Source organism: Sus scrofa, chromosome 7 (genome assembly GCF_054392235.1).
Source record: "Sus scrofa isolate SSC_HxYL_T2T_F1_AM1 chromosome 7, Sscrofa_HxYL_maternal_Yorkshire_Landrace_v2.0, whole genome shotgun sequence".
Classification (NCBI taxonomy): Eukaryota; Metazoa; Chordata; class Mammalia; order Artiodactyla; family Suidae; genus Sus; species Sus scrofa.
The window spans coordinates 22,716,969-22,730,892 of record NC_139389.1 but is presented as its reverse complement, the minus strand read 5'-3'; the positions used below and the strand labels follow the sequence as shown (position 1 = coordinate 22,730,892).

The window sequence follows — 13,924 nt, the reverse complement described above, 5'->3', positions numbered from 1 at the left end:
ATAAAACTACCATGTCATTACTTTCTAATGGTGCTGAGAAAGTAGTGTTTGATGTCCACAGCCTATAGCTTTGTGTTGGTTAATCCTGTCACTTTACTAGGAAAGTATTATTTCAAGTCCTTTTTATTTTTATTTATCTATTTTTTATTATTATTTTATTTATTTATTTATTGGTCTTTTTGCCTTTTGTAGGGCCACTCCCGTGGCATATGGAGGTTCCCAGGCTAGGGGTCAATTGGAGCTGTAGCTGCCGGCCTACACCACAGACACAGCAATGAGGGATCTGAGCCGCATCTGCAACCTACACCACAGCTCACGGCAACTCGGGATCCTTAACCCACTGAGAAAGGCCAGGGATCGAACTCGCAACCTCATGGTTCCTAGTTGGATTCGTTAACCACTGAGCCACGACGGGAACTCTGTCCTTTTTATTTTTTAAATTTTTATTTTTCCTTTTTAGGGCTACATCCATGGCTTATGGAAGTTCCCAGGCTAGGGGTCAAATCAGAGCTGCAGCTGCCAGCCTATGCCACAGCTCACAGCAACATCAGATCCTTAACCCACTGAGCGAGGCCAGGAATCAAACCTGCATCCTCATGTCCTCATGGATTTTTTTTTTTTTTTTTTGTCTTTTTGCCTTTTGTAGGATATCTTAACCCACTGAGCCACAATGGGAACTTCTCAAGTCCTTTTAGTAACTGAAGTGGGGTAATGCAGCTGTGCTTGGTGTAGATCAGAGGGCCCAGAACTTGCTTCCCAACTCAGAATCAGCAGCCTAAGGCTTGGGGCCATGAACATCACCATGTGCTGAGGAGGAAAGATAGGCCGAGTGAGAGAATAGCTTTATTCCAGAGGAGAGGATTTGGCTCTTTTCTGCTTCTGGACATGGCCTCGGAAGACAAGATTTTGTGGTCCTACTTAGTCCTGTACCCACCATTGAGGCTCATGGCTGAAGATCATAAATGGGTGATAATGTCCTACTTCATTCATTTATTCATCAAATTTTAAGAGAAATAGCCAGGAGCTATAGAGGGGGGTTTCCATGAGGCTAGATTAGCTTTTGCTTAATACTCTCAATTGAGATATATACGTGATAACATATATTATGTGTGTGTGTGTATGTATATATATATATATATATATATATATATATATATATAATACTAATACACAGGCATAGCAGTGCTTGACACATAGCATGAAGTGCTTTATGCACAGCAGCTTATTTAATGGTCATAACAACCCTACAAAGTGGGTACTGTTGCTCTTATTTTACAGATAAGGAACCTGAAGCACAGAGAGGGTAGCAGTTAATCCAGGGTGCACAGCTAGGAAGTAGCAGGGCCCAGATTCAAACTGAGGCGGAACACATGACCACATCATATCCTACCTCACAATATTTATGGATTATGCTTTTCCCTTAATTTAATACATTGGGGCAGGGAGGAAGAATATGAATCCACAAAAAGGGCAACTTGTTCATACCAGTCCAAGAAAATGTGCCCCTAGGTGGACCTTGCTGCTGAACTGATGGAGCTGTTTCCAGGCCAACTTGAAGGGTCTCTCTCACACTGGATCTACTTCTTCAGTAGACCTGGTGCTTTAGGAGCAGCTGCAGCAGTGATAAGTAACCTAGATGGATTCAGCAAAGCTACTTTCTGAAAGCTACAGTCTGAATTCGGATGTATTACAAGAAGGACTCTTACTAACAATGCTGAGTGAAAAAAAGTCTCCAAAAATTATACTGTCCAATACCCTTTTTACAATATGGACAAAAGGATCATGGTTACCAATGAGGTATGATTTTTTTTAAACCCTGTCATTTGGTTATTTTGTTTTGTTTTGTTTGCTTTTTTAGGGTTGCACATGCAGCATATGTTCCCAGGCCAGGGGTCGAATTGGAGCTGTGGCTGCTGGCCTACACCACAGCCACAGCAACACAGGATCTGAGCTGTCTTTGCAACCTACATCACAGCTCATGGTAATGTGGGATCCTTAACCCGCTGGGTGGGGCCAGGGATCAAACCCTTATCCTCTGGTTTGTAACTGCTGGGCCACAGTGGGACCTCCTACCTTGCCATTTTGAACGAGGTTAAATGAACCTTATAAATGAATTTGCAGAAAGGTAAGCATTTGAATTCAAAGAATCAGGATATGGGCCTCTCAAGGCAAACACGGGGCCAGGTAGCCTTCTTTTGACTCCTCCCTGGTTTTCCTCAGTACATTTGAAGTTGTCGTTTACACACTTAGGAATTCAGCAACTCATTCTTTCATTCTTTTGTTGCCTAGGAAAACTGTATTTGTCTTCAGCTGCTCTTATTTTTTCTGATACTGACCTGGCAGGTACTGAAGAGCATTTTCCCCAAAGGCAGCCAAGGCCTAGAAAGGATAGGTTCAGAGAAAAAAAGGAAAACTGAGACTGGCTCCTGCCACCCAGGATCTGCGGTTGTGAAAATGAGAGAATACACATGATAATTACCTTAAAGGCACTAAGCAATTAAGAGCAAAAGCTGGCATATAGTAAATGAGATCCATTTGTCAATGCCTTTAGTTATGGATGGAAGTCATATCTCCCAGCAAAATAAAAAATACCTCTTTACCAGTGGTGGTGGGTTGCTTCTTCATAAGTGCAAGATAATGCTACTTTGATTCAAATACACAAATAATCAGTGTTAGATGCCCCAACTGAACGAGACTGTTGAGATTACAGGAGAACGTGACTCTGTCCTTGGAAAAGTTAATAAAGTCAATTAAGAGGAGAAAAAAAGTAGCAGGAAAAAGTGGAAAGCAAGAAAAGACCATTTGTGGATGAGGAAACCATTGCTGCAGGAGACCTCAGTATGAACCAGGGTCAGAGGAAGCTGAATTCCTTGTCTTCATTCCTTTAGTGCACACTGTTGAGGCTGAGAGGCTGGTACCCACTAGCTCGGTCCTGCAATAAAATTTGACTTGATTGTGTAAGTGAATCACAACACCCCTGCACCTCCTTTAACTCAGTCACTTCTATGTGAGGTCTCTGCAAAGAATGAAGCTTTGAGTATAGTGAATAATCAGTGTGAATTATTCTAGGAGAACTGGCTTAGCTAGGATGTTAATGAAGTTTAGATTTCATACAGTGCAAACAGGACACATGGCAGTAGTACCCCAGGTACGTTTCTTTTTTCCCTATTGGAGAAGTGTAAATTCCTCAGGGCTTATTTGTTGGCTTAATTTTGTATTTGAAGTTTGAAATGTAACCAGGGCATTTGAAGGTAACCTTTTGAGGTACACTAAAATCTTTCCCAAATTCCTCATCCAGAGCACATGCAGAATTTCCCTGGATAAGAGTATGGGATGTCTGGGAGTTCCTGTCGTGGCGCAGTGGTTAATGAATCTGACTAGGAACCATGGGGTTTCGCCCTTGCTCACTGGGTTGAGGATCCGGCGTTGCTGTGAGCTGTGGTGTAGATTGCAGACATGGCTCAGATCCTGTGTTGCTGTGGCCCTGACGTAGGCCGGTGGCAATAGCTCCGACTCGACCCCTAGCCTGGGAACCTCCGTATGCCCCAAGAGCGGCCCTAGAAAAGGCAAAAAGACAAAAAAAAGTATGGGATGTAACTGCCAAACCCAATTTAAGATTTGTGATGCATAAGAAGAATGTAGGAGAAAAAAAGAATTTCTTTTAGTGTAGAAAGATTTCACATTAAAACAAACAAAAAAACTGAAAAGAGGAGTTCCCTGGTGGCTCAGTGGTTTAAGGATTCAGTGTTGTCACTGCTATGGGTTGGGTTTGATCCCTGGCCCAGAAATTTCTGCATGCTGTGGATGCTGAAGAAAAAAACAAACTAGAAAGAAATACACTAAAATATTAGCAGCTGCTTTTGATGAGGTTATGGATGATATGTTCCCCTGTATTGAACTCTTCACTACAGAAACCTATGTACAAGCAAAAATGAAGGAAATGCACAGTGAACACCCTCACCCCCACACTTTCTCCAAACTTCAACAATTATCAACTTATGGTCAATGCCATTTCAAATATAACCTCATCTCAATTTCCATCCCCACCTCTGTTATTCTAAAGCAAATCTTGAATGTGTTATCAGAGAATTAGATTTTTTTTTTTTTTTTTTTTGGTCTGCACTGGTGGAGGGAGGAAGGGATCAAATTCATGCCTCAGCAGAGGCTCCAGCTGCTGCAGAGACAACTGCCAGATCCTTAACCCAATATGTCACAGTGGGAATTAGATGTTTTTAGAAGCCTCACATAAAACAATTGAGATTTTTAAACTGGCGAAGACCACCACCACTGTCATCTTGTTTTTTAGTCCTCTCTGCCCTTTTAAATTTTCAGGTTTTTCAAAACCTCTCTCATAGAAAATGTTTTCATAAAAACATAGGGTGGCCTGTGGGAAGTCCTACTGCACAACAAATAAATAGTAAAAAGGTTTACATATTTAATTATACTTCATCTTATTCCAGAAAGGACTTCAAGTCATTTAAAACATAAAATCAAGGTAGCAGGATTTAACATGCCATAAAGGAAGAAAGAAATAAGGGTGGGACAAAAAAAAATGACCAGGAATAAAAGTGAATGTTAGCATGGTAACATTACAAGGACACTAAATGCTGGCCACAGTTCGGTTTTTGAAGATTGACATGGGAACTTGTAAATTGTATAGCTCACAGTTTCTATGAGATAGAAATTAACTAAATGTTTAAGGGAACTAATGGGATTCTTGCTAGTAAAAGGAATGAATTTCCGCCTGGTTTCTTGGTAAACAAAAACCATCACGAAGGTTTATTTTTCATAGAATGAGTTTTGCAAATCAGTAAGGAAAGATGAACATCTCAAAAGTTTGGTAAGCAACTTACAGAAGAATATGAAAATCTTTAAACATAAATGTTGAACCTCACTAATAAAGCTGTATAACAATACCTTGGCATTTTCACCCAATAAAATGTTTTGTTGTTATTGTTTAATCATAGTATCCTGTTAATTAGTTTTGGGTTATCTAAATTGCTTCCGATTTTTTGGTAGGGAAGTGGACAGTGTATCAAGATTTTAAAACTGGATAAACTTTGATGTAGTGATCCCACTAGAAATTTAAGGAAATAATTGTGGATATTTGAAAATATCTACACAAGGATGTTCTTCAGAGTATATTTTATGAAAATGAAAAATTAGAAATAATTTGTGTTCAATATCCATTGGATATGGGTTGTCTGCAGTACTTTTCAATTAGAAAAAAATTATAAATTTTTTAAGAGTGTACAATTGCCACTTCTGAGACGGCCTATAGTTTACGAAAGGAAAGAGAGCAAATCTCAAATCTTTGGGGGAGGGAGATTAGGAAACCATTGTTCCCTGTACTCCCCACTGCCTATTTTAACTATTAAAAATAGCATATGAAGCCAAGGGAGTCTAGAAATCTAAGATAGGTTCTACCGAAATTAAAATTATTTCTCTTCATGCAGAGGAGAACTAACCTTCATGTATTAATAAATATAAAAGATAACCTATTGGGGCGTAATCTACTTAAAGTCCCTAAATCTAGGTTTCTATAAACAGCCCAAATACAGCAGTAGAAACAAGTTCGTCAAATATGTTTACTGAGCTCCTACCATGTATCCCAGTCAGGGAGCTGGTCGGATATTGGCCCTACAGAAGTTATTCTAGCAGTTTCCCTGACCCCTAAGAGGTCTCCGTCTAGTCGGAGGAAGAATTTCTTACTGTTTAGTCTCGGGGCTTCATTAAAATACATGACCTTCCAGACTCAGAGCTCAGATAGATTATTTTGCACAAAGCTGAAAAAGCTTTTGGAAAAGTCCGAGTCGGAAGAAGTGGCACGTCCCCCTTATTTTCACCCTCCCCCCCCATCTTCCTAAAAATCGCCATTGTCCCTGACCTGGCAATGGACGCCACGGAGACGTTCAATCTGGAATACCTGAGACCGGCCGGGAAGGTCAGGAAGCAAGTGTGTGGATCTGGGCGCTTCTCTGGACCTAGGACAAATGAATACCTTGAGGCAGAAATTAGCCTTGTCAATCTACACCGCCAGGAGCTGTCGTACCCGACAAGGATTTTCCCAGGCTGTCACTTACGAGCGCAAAAAAACCAATTCTGGGGACGAAAAGGAAACCAAATAGAGAAGATAAAAGGGGTCATGCCATAAAACCGGAGTCTGATGTTAGATTTTTGGTGATGTTCTTCACTATCTTCTAAAGAAAGAAACCATAAAGCGAGACTAACCACGCTCGAGATTTTGGTAAAAATTAGAGGAAAACCCACTAAGCGACCTGGGCTAAATGATGTCCGTCCTTTCCTTCCCTCCCGAAATATGAGCTGTTTGGGCATAGGAAATGTTTGCACTGTCTTCTCGACTTGGGGGTGACAATTGTAAGGACCATGAGAGACCTGCACCCGATTTTATGTATAAACATTTTTTCTCTTTTCGTAGTCTCCGTTTTCGAACCACAGGTGGCCTTTATTTTCTGTTCATTACCCGGTGACCCGGACGTCAACCCTCTTCTGGAATGTACGTCACAGATACGCTACTGCTTGTTTCTATTTCACTAAGAAATCTTTTCCTTCCCACAAGGTGTCAGGATGGCCGAGTGGTCTAAGGCGCCAGACTCAAGCGCTTAGCTTCCCCGCGCTGGGGATTCTGGTCTCCGTATGGAGGCGTGGGTTCGAATCCCACTTCTGACACATCTTTTCTCCCCCTCTCCTCTAATTTCCAGAACAATATATTGATGAAAGCAATATACGTAAGAAATTTTCTTATCCATAGGGTTACAAATTAACTTAAAATTTTCTCTCAGGAACTGTTAACACCAAAATACTGAAAGTGGAAGCATCGCGATACTTCTTGGAAACCACGAGATTTGGAGCTAAAACGCTTAATACGGAGAGGCCATTACAAGAGGTTGGGTTCCTTGAGAAATCGCGAGATAATCTAGAAACAGCGAGATTTGGGACCCAGATAGCTCCCTTCCCTTTGATGCTGGGGGAGAAAGGGGGCGAAGGTTTGTTGCGCTGCATCATTTTTTGTCTATCCCACCCAATTTGTCCAGACCAGACCATCCCCTGAATACTTCCTGAAGCACTTCCCTGCCAACCCTACTCCCTTCTGGCTCATAGGGGTGCTGAATGTAAAGAAATCTTATATAGATCCTTTGCTTTCTTCTCCATTTTCGAAAGTTTGGAACTAGTTCTCAAACATTTCCTTTGTAAATTATGCACATTGGCACTCACATTGGCATCTGATAATTATTGTTTTGTTTCCTCAGTCAAAATTGATTTCCGTTTTATCTCGAATAAAATATGAAAGCTATATCTTCCAACTCCAAATGTAATCACCGTCAATATTTTACTGTGTTTCTTACACTTCTATTTTCTGTATATTAGTGTATATATAGTCATAAATATTACGTGGCTTTTGTTTTTATTTTTGTTTGCTTTTAGGGCGCACCTGCTGCATATGGAAGTTCCCTCGCTAGGAGTGGAATTGGAGCTGCAGCTGCCGGCCTTCGCCACTGCTAGTCAGTTCGTTACCGCTGAACCACAGTGGGAAATCCTGTGTGTGGTGGTGGGGTTGTTTTTTGGCTTTTTACACAAATGCAGTCATATGAAGCATACTATTCTGTGATACATTTTTTTCACTTAACCCACTGCACCACAAGAGAACTCCTATTATATTTTGTTATAGCTGTTTGATCTATAGCCCTGGACAAAATAAGTGAATGTAGTTCCCTGTACTATATAGCAGATCCTTGTTGATTATCAGTTTTATATATAGAAGCATGTACAAGTGCTTTACATAAGTTTTTGGGTGTTTTCATTTTGAGAAAAGGAGAAAGAGGAGAGGAAGAAATAACCAAAAAGTTTCTAATTCAAGCACTTTCGGTTTGAAGTATTAGCCTTTGAACCAAAAATATTAGCATTTGAACTTTGACTCTTCATTTAGTAATCTCTGCGGTAAAGCTGCCTCTTTATCATTTCCTTTCCTCCTTTTCTCCTTTTCTCTTCCCCCCTTTTCTTGGTCACCTCCTCATAACTGGCCTCCCCACTTTCATTCCTCCTTTTCTCATTTTCTCTCCCCTTTTCCTGGTTACCTCCCCATAACTGGCGACCCAGACATCTTGCTTTTTTTGTTTTTAGCTGAAGATGGTAGTTAAGCCTGAATTCAAAGCCACCTCTGAGAGTTACTCATTTCCCTGCACCCCAGGTATCTCCGTGTATATATGAGATAGACATGTCAATAAATTTCTGTTTGTTTTTCTCGTGTTAAATCAGTCTTTTATTACAGATAACCCAGTCAAGAACTTAGAAGAGCAGAGGGAAAATTATTTTTTCCTCCCCCACAAATTTTAACATTCTACATGCCTTTTCCGGGAATATCTCATCCATGTTTCATCCATAAAAGACACAGGAAAGCAAAACTAGTCTGGGACCTGGTTATGGAGTGTGCTGAAAGGAAAAGCAATGAACGTTTGTCACAGGTTATGTTTGTCAAAGATTACGAGGTTAGAGCTCAAGTTACTCTAGAGCAGTTGTAGAATATGAGTTAGACGCAATCAAATGATGACTTTTCAAAAGCGTCAAACTTGAATTCTCCGATTATAGAAGTGGAAGAAACACTGTGACTGAGTAAAATTGTGAATATTTGTGCAAAAGGCCAAGTTTCTGTTTCAAGCTCTTGGGCTATCATAAGACCATCTTCTCCATCATGCCTTATTTCCAGAATCGAATGAGATAATGCGTGCAAAGCGCGCAACTCTTCCTAGCACAAAGGCAAGGGTCTGTAAATGCTACGTGTAGTGTAAAGTGGAGAAGCAAACAGCCAGTGAGTTTGACAGTTTAGGCTGCTTTTAGGCTTTCCATGCAGGAAACTGAAGCTGGAGGAACCACTGAGAAGGCGAGCCCTCCAACGTCCTAGAAAGACCCGGAAGGAACCTTGGCTTTCGTAGGCGAGGTTTGCTCTAGGACTGGCCTCTTTAGGGTCAAGCAGAAATTGTTTTCCACCCACGTCTGGAGCGAGGGTGAGAAGGTCGGATTCGCTGGCTGGAAGGTGAGGGGTGAATCAGGCGTCAGGTGGTTCCTGTGCGAAGCGATTGGGACCACAGTTGCGGCCCACTTTTCTGCCCTGGCGCTCTCGGAGGTTTCAAACCTGGGACTCCTTAGTGGTCCTCGGCGCAGGTCGGACTGGGGTCCAGGTGGAACACCTGCTTTGCCGTTGGGCTGCGCACTTTCGCAGGGGCTCCAGGGGTCCGCCACATGGAAGTTTAAACATGAGAAGATTTTCCTGTTTATTCTTTTTTCGGAGCCCTAGTGTTACTTGAAATGAATGTATTTGGCTCTTTAGCTTTCGTCCTGTTTTGTTGTGACATCAGGAAAATGTGTGGGAGTTCCTGTCGTGGCTCGGCAGGAGCCAACCCGACTAGGATATATGAGGATGCAGGTACAACCCCTGGCCCCGCTTAGTGGGTTAAGGAAACTGCATTGCCAAGAGCTGTGGTGTAGGTCACAGACGTGGCTTGGATCCTGTGTGGCTGTGGCTGTGGCTGTGGCACAGGGCGGTAGCTGCAGCTCGGATTGGACTCCTAGCCTGGGAGTTTCCATACATCGTTGGTGTGACCCTTAAAAAAAAAAGAAAAAAAAATGTTCGAGAAAGTACTTCATAAAGTGTAATGGACTGTTAAGAGTGAGATTGTTATATAGAAGGAGGGAAATTATCTCTTGTGGTGGAGAGAGAGGTATAAACAATTAGTACCACCATCACCTGGTAAGTACCATGGAGGAGATGAACAAATGCCCTGGCATCACAGACGAGGGGGAGGCTGATTCTTCGGGAAACAGTCAAGCAAGACTTTTCACTATGGGAATTTGAATTTGTGATTTTGTTGTCTCTTACAGGCTTTCTTTGCTTATGGACAGCCGCTCCAGAAAGTGTCATTTGGTAGCATGTAAATGATTGTGGCATGTTCCCTGAGCAGTGGTTTTTTATGCCATTTTCTAAGTCAGAATGTATCTGGCATTTAAGTTGTCCTGGTCCTCATAATAGTTTCCTACTTCCTTGTCACACCGGAGAGAACCTCAAGTTCTTTGTGGGAGTTATTTCAACCCAGCAGACCACGAAGCCAAGCAAAGCTGGAGCATTTTCTTTCCAATTCCAGGGGAGCCTCTGAGGTTTGTGATCCTGAATGTGGAGGCCGATGAACATATTTGGAAGCAGAAATCCAGCTTTCAAAGGAAGAAACCCCCTACGAGGGAGATATTTTGCCAGCATTTCATACACAGTTTTGCTATCAAGAGACACCTGGGCCCCTGAGGCTCTGGGCTGATTCCAGGCTCCAGGAGCTCTGCCACCAGTGACTGAAGCCAGAAGAGGTGGACCCTGGAGATGCTAAGGCTGAGCAGTTCCTGACCATCCTGCCCCAGGAGCTCCAAGCCTCGGTGCAGGAGCATCCTGAGAGCAGGGAAGAGTTGCCAAGTGTGCTGGAGGATTTAGAGGAAAAGCTGGATGAGCCAGGAGAACAGCTGGGAGAGTGAATGTGAGCCATCTCAGGCAAGAGAGTTAAATCTCTGGTTTGGTAGGAGGCATCTACCCAGAGATTGGACAGTGGCATATTTCAGTTTTCTCTAAGGTACAGAGCTGCTGGCTTCTGATTTTGTTGTTTTTGGAGATGGAAAAGTTTGCCCCCTCCCCATTAGAATTTTCATTGATTTTTTTTCTCTTTGTTCCAAGATTTTTCATTCTGGTTTTCATAGTGATATCTTCATGAGTCCATTGTTACCCACTTTTTCCCTAGGTCCCAGGAAATGCCCTGGAATGAGGCAGAACCCATGGAAACAGCACAGAGGTGACCACATTTCAAGTTCCTGTTCTCTGCAATCCAGTTAAAAAGTGAATGTCCACAGTCCAACTGTTCCTTACAAGAGAAGGATAAGGAGCAGGCTTCAATCCAGTATGAAGGGAGAGGATGGGAGGAAAATACAGTTTTCCTCTATCTCATCTAGGAAGCAAAAGTAATATTTAGAATTGTGAGTTAGTAAGGGTGTAGGAACTCTGGGTTTCTGACTCTTGCTTTAGATATTTCACAATAGCATATACGTCTAGGCAGTTTTATTTTTTCCTTCTCAATCAGTATATCTTTTATTTCCTTTTCTTGTCTTTTTGTATTAGATAGGATGGTGTGAAATAAGAATGATAAAAGGAGGCATCCTTGCCTTGTTCGTGATCTTAGTGGGACAGCATGTACTTTCTCATCATTAAATATGATAGAAACCATGGGGTTTTAAAAAAATAGATGCCTGTTATCAAATTGAGGTAATTACCTCCTATTCCTGAGAGATTTGTCATGAATGAGTGTTAGGTTTTTTTCAAATATTTTTTCTGCATCTATAAATATAGTATTTTTCTTCTTTAGCCTGTTATTGTGAGGGATTAGGTTAACTGACTTTCAAATGTTGAACCAGACTTTTATACCTGAAAGAAATCCTGCTTAGACATGATGTATAATTCTTTTCATGCATTGTTGGATTGGATTCACTAATTTTTTTTTTTTTTAGCCACACCTGCAGCATGCGGAAGTTCCCAGGACAGGGATTGAACCCATGCCACAGCAGTGACCCATGCCACAGCAGCAACCTGAGCCATTGCAATGACAATGCCAGAGCCTTAGCCCATTGTGCCACAAGAGAAGTCCTGTGGGGAAGCTTTTAATTAGAGCCTTTTTGTTTTGTTTTGTTTTTGTTTTTTAGGGCTGCACCCCCAGCATATGGAAGTTCCCAGGGTAGGGGTCCAACTGGAGCTGCAGCTGCCAGCCTACACCACAGCCACAGCAACTCGGGATCCGAGCCGCATCTGTGGCCTACACCACAGCTCATGGCAATGCCAGATCCTTAACCCACTGAACAAAGCCAGGGATTGAACCTGCGTCCTCATGGATGCTGGTCAGATTCATTAACCGCTGAGCCACGATGGGAACTCCCAGAGCCCACTTTTTGTTAAGCATCAGAGAATACACACTGACAAGATAACTTATCTCTGTAAAAAAATGAGATAAATGCTTTAATCGGAATTCAGGTCTGATATCACATCAGAGATTACATACAACAGAGAGACCTTATGGTTATGAAGTGTTTGGGAAAGGCTTCAGTGACTGCTCATACCTCATTAAACATCCCAGAATCCACACAGAGAGTAGGAAATTGGGAGGAAATAGTATCAGTGTGCTGAATGTGGGAAATGCTTTATTGAGAACAAAGGTCTTATTTTACATCAGAAAATCCATACTGGAGAGAGACCCTGTAAATACAACGAATGTGGAAAAGCTTTCCAAAATAATGTGAACCTTTTTAGACTTTAAAAAATACACAACATGCTTGCTTTGGCAGCACATATACTAAAATTGGAATGATACAGAGGTTAGCATGGCCCCTATGCAAGGATGACACAAATTCTTAAAGTGTTCCATATTAAAAAAAATATATATATATATATATACATGTACATAACAAAATAGAATTCTGATAATGTGTAAAAAACTTTAGATTTCATTTTTAGAAATGTGGAGGGGAAATACCTTGATTATGATTGTGAAATATTTCAATGGCAGCTTCTTACTTCACTCCAGTGTATGGTTTTTGTTTCACACCACCAAGCAATAAACTCAATCCTGACACTATTTACCTGGTATTAGTGTCAGAGCCCATGGGTTAAGGGATCAGTCCCATAAGACTGCACCCTTTCCCACTCCCCTCTTCAGAAACCAGTCTCAAGTCTAGGTTATTAATCTGTGCTTCTGACTAGATCAGAGGTTCCCAGGACCCCACTCCCTCCTTGAGTTCAATTAATTCTCTATAGCAGTTCATAGAACTCAGATAAACATTTACTTGAATTTATCATTTTATTATAGAGGCTGTTACAAAGAATACAGATGAACAGCCAGATGAAGATCTGGAAGGGTCCAGAATCTAGAAGATTCTTCCCCCATGAAATGGGACAAATTAGCTAGAGCTTGGTTTAGCAGGGATAAATTTAAGTTTTTTGTCATACTCCTTTAGGAAAGAGTTAGTCTCACCCAGAAACCAGTTCCAAGCTCCAGTGTGATTCTTAGGCAAGAATGAAGAATAGTTCATTTGAACCTGTAGATATGTGAAACTCAGAAGGTAGGTAAAATATTGGGAGTGTTTATTCACTCTGAGACTTCCCTTTTAAAAATTGTTTGTAATATTCAGTCTTTCTGTTTCAGGAAAATATGCTCATTATATCCAGAAAGATTTATAAAACACATAATTGTGTACTGGCTAAAAATTGTTTGGAAGGTAATAGGGAGTGACTATCTGACTTGTTTGGCTTTTAAAGTGCGAGTAAATAATGCAGAATAGTGCTTGCTTTGGCAGTATGTATATTAAATAAAGTTGGAAATGATACAGAAGTTACTATGGCCCTTGCTCAAGGATGACACATAAATTCATGAATATTCCTTTTTTTTTTTTTTTTTGTATTATTAGGGCCGCACTCGCAGCACATGGAGGTTCCCAGGCTAGGGGTCCAATCGGAGCTATAGCCACCAGCCTACTCCAGAGCCACAGCAATGCCAGATCTGAGCCGCATTTGCTACCTACATACACCACGGCTCACGGCACCTGAGCTGTTGCCCACTGAGCGAGGCCAGAGATCGAACCCACAACCTCATGGTTCCTAGTTGGGGTCATTTCCACCGCACTAGGACAGGAACTCCCCCCTTTTTTTTTTGACTGTGCCCATGGTATGTGGAAGTCCCCAGGTCAAGGATGGAACCCGAGCCATGGCAGTGACCTGGACTGCTACAGTGACAACACCAGACACTTAACCTGCTGCACCACAAGGGAACGTCTATATTTTTAGAAGAAATTCAAAATTAAAATATCAATAAATGAAGCTTTGACTAAGCTA

The 13,924-nt window shown here is 41.6% G+C and overlaps 1 long non-coding RNA gene and 3 other non-coding genes across 4 annotated transcripts; all 4 read left to right on the top strand.

The window, feature by feature from the left end:
• Positions 1-6,582: 6,582 nt before the first annotated feature.
• TRNAL-CAA (transfer RNA leucine (anticodon CAA)) lies at positions 6,583-6,690 on the top strand. Its single transcript has 2 exons — positions 6,583-6,620; positions 6,645-6,690. It is a non-coding gene; the product is annotated as a tRNA-Leu (tRNA).
• A 2,284-nt stretch (positions 6,691-8,974) lies between these two features.
• On the top strand, positions 8,975-13,924 carry LOC102163687 (uncharacterized). Its single transcript, XR_304343.4, has 3 exons — positions 8,975-9,052; positions 9,898-10,628; positions 10,794-13,924. It is a non-coding gene; the product is annotated as an uncharacterized LOC102163687 (long non-coding RNA).
• On the top strand, positions 12,366-12,467 carry LOC146401326 (U6 spliceosomal RNA). The gene has a single exon (XR_014811766.1). It is a non-coding gene; the product is annotated as a U6 spliceosomal RNA (small nuclear RNA).
• LOC146401325 (U6 spliceosomal RNA) lies at positions 13,374-13,482 on the top strand. Its single transcript, XR_014811542.1, has one exon. It is a non-coding gene; the product is annotated as a U6 spliceosomal RNA (small nuclear RNA).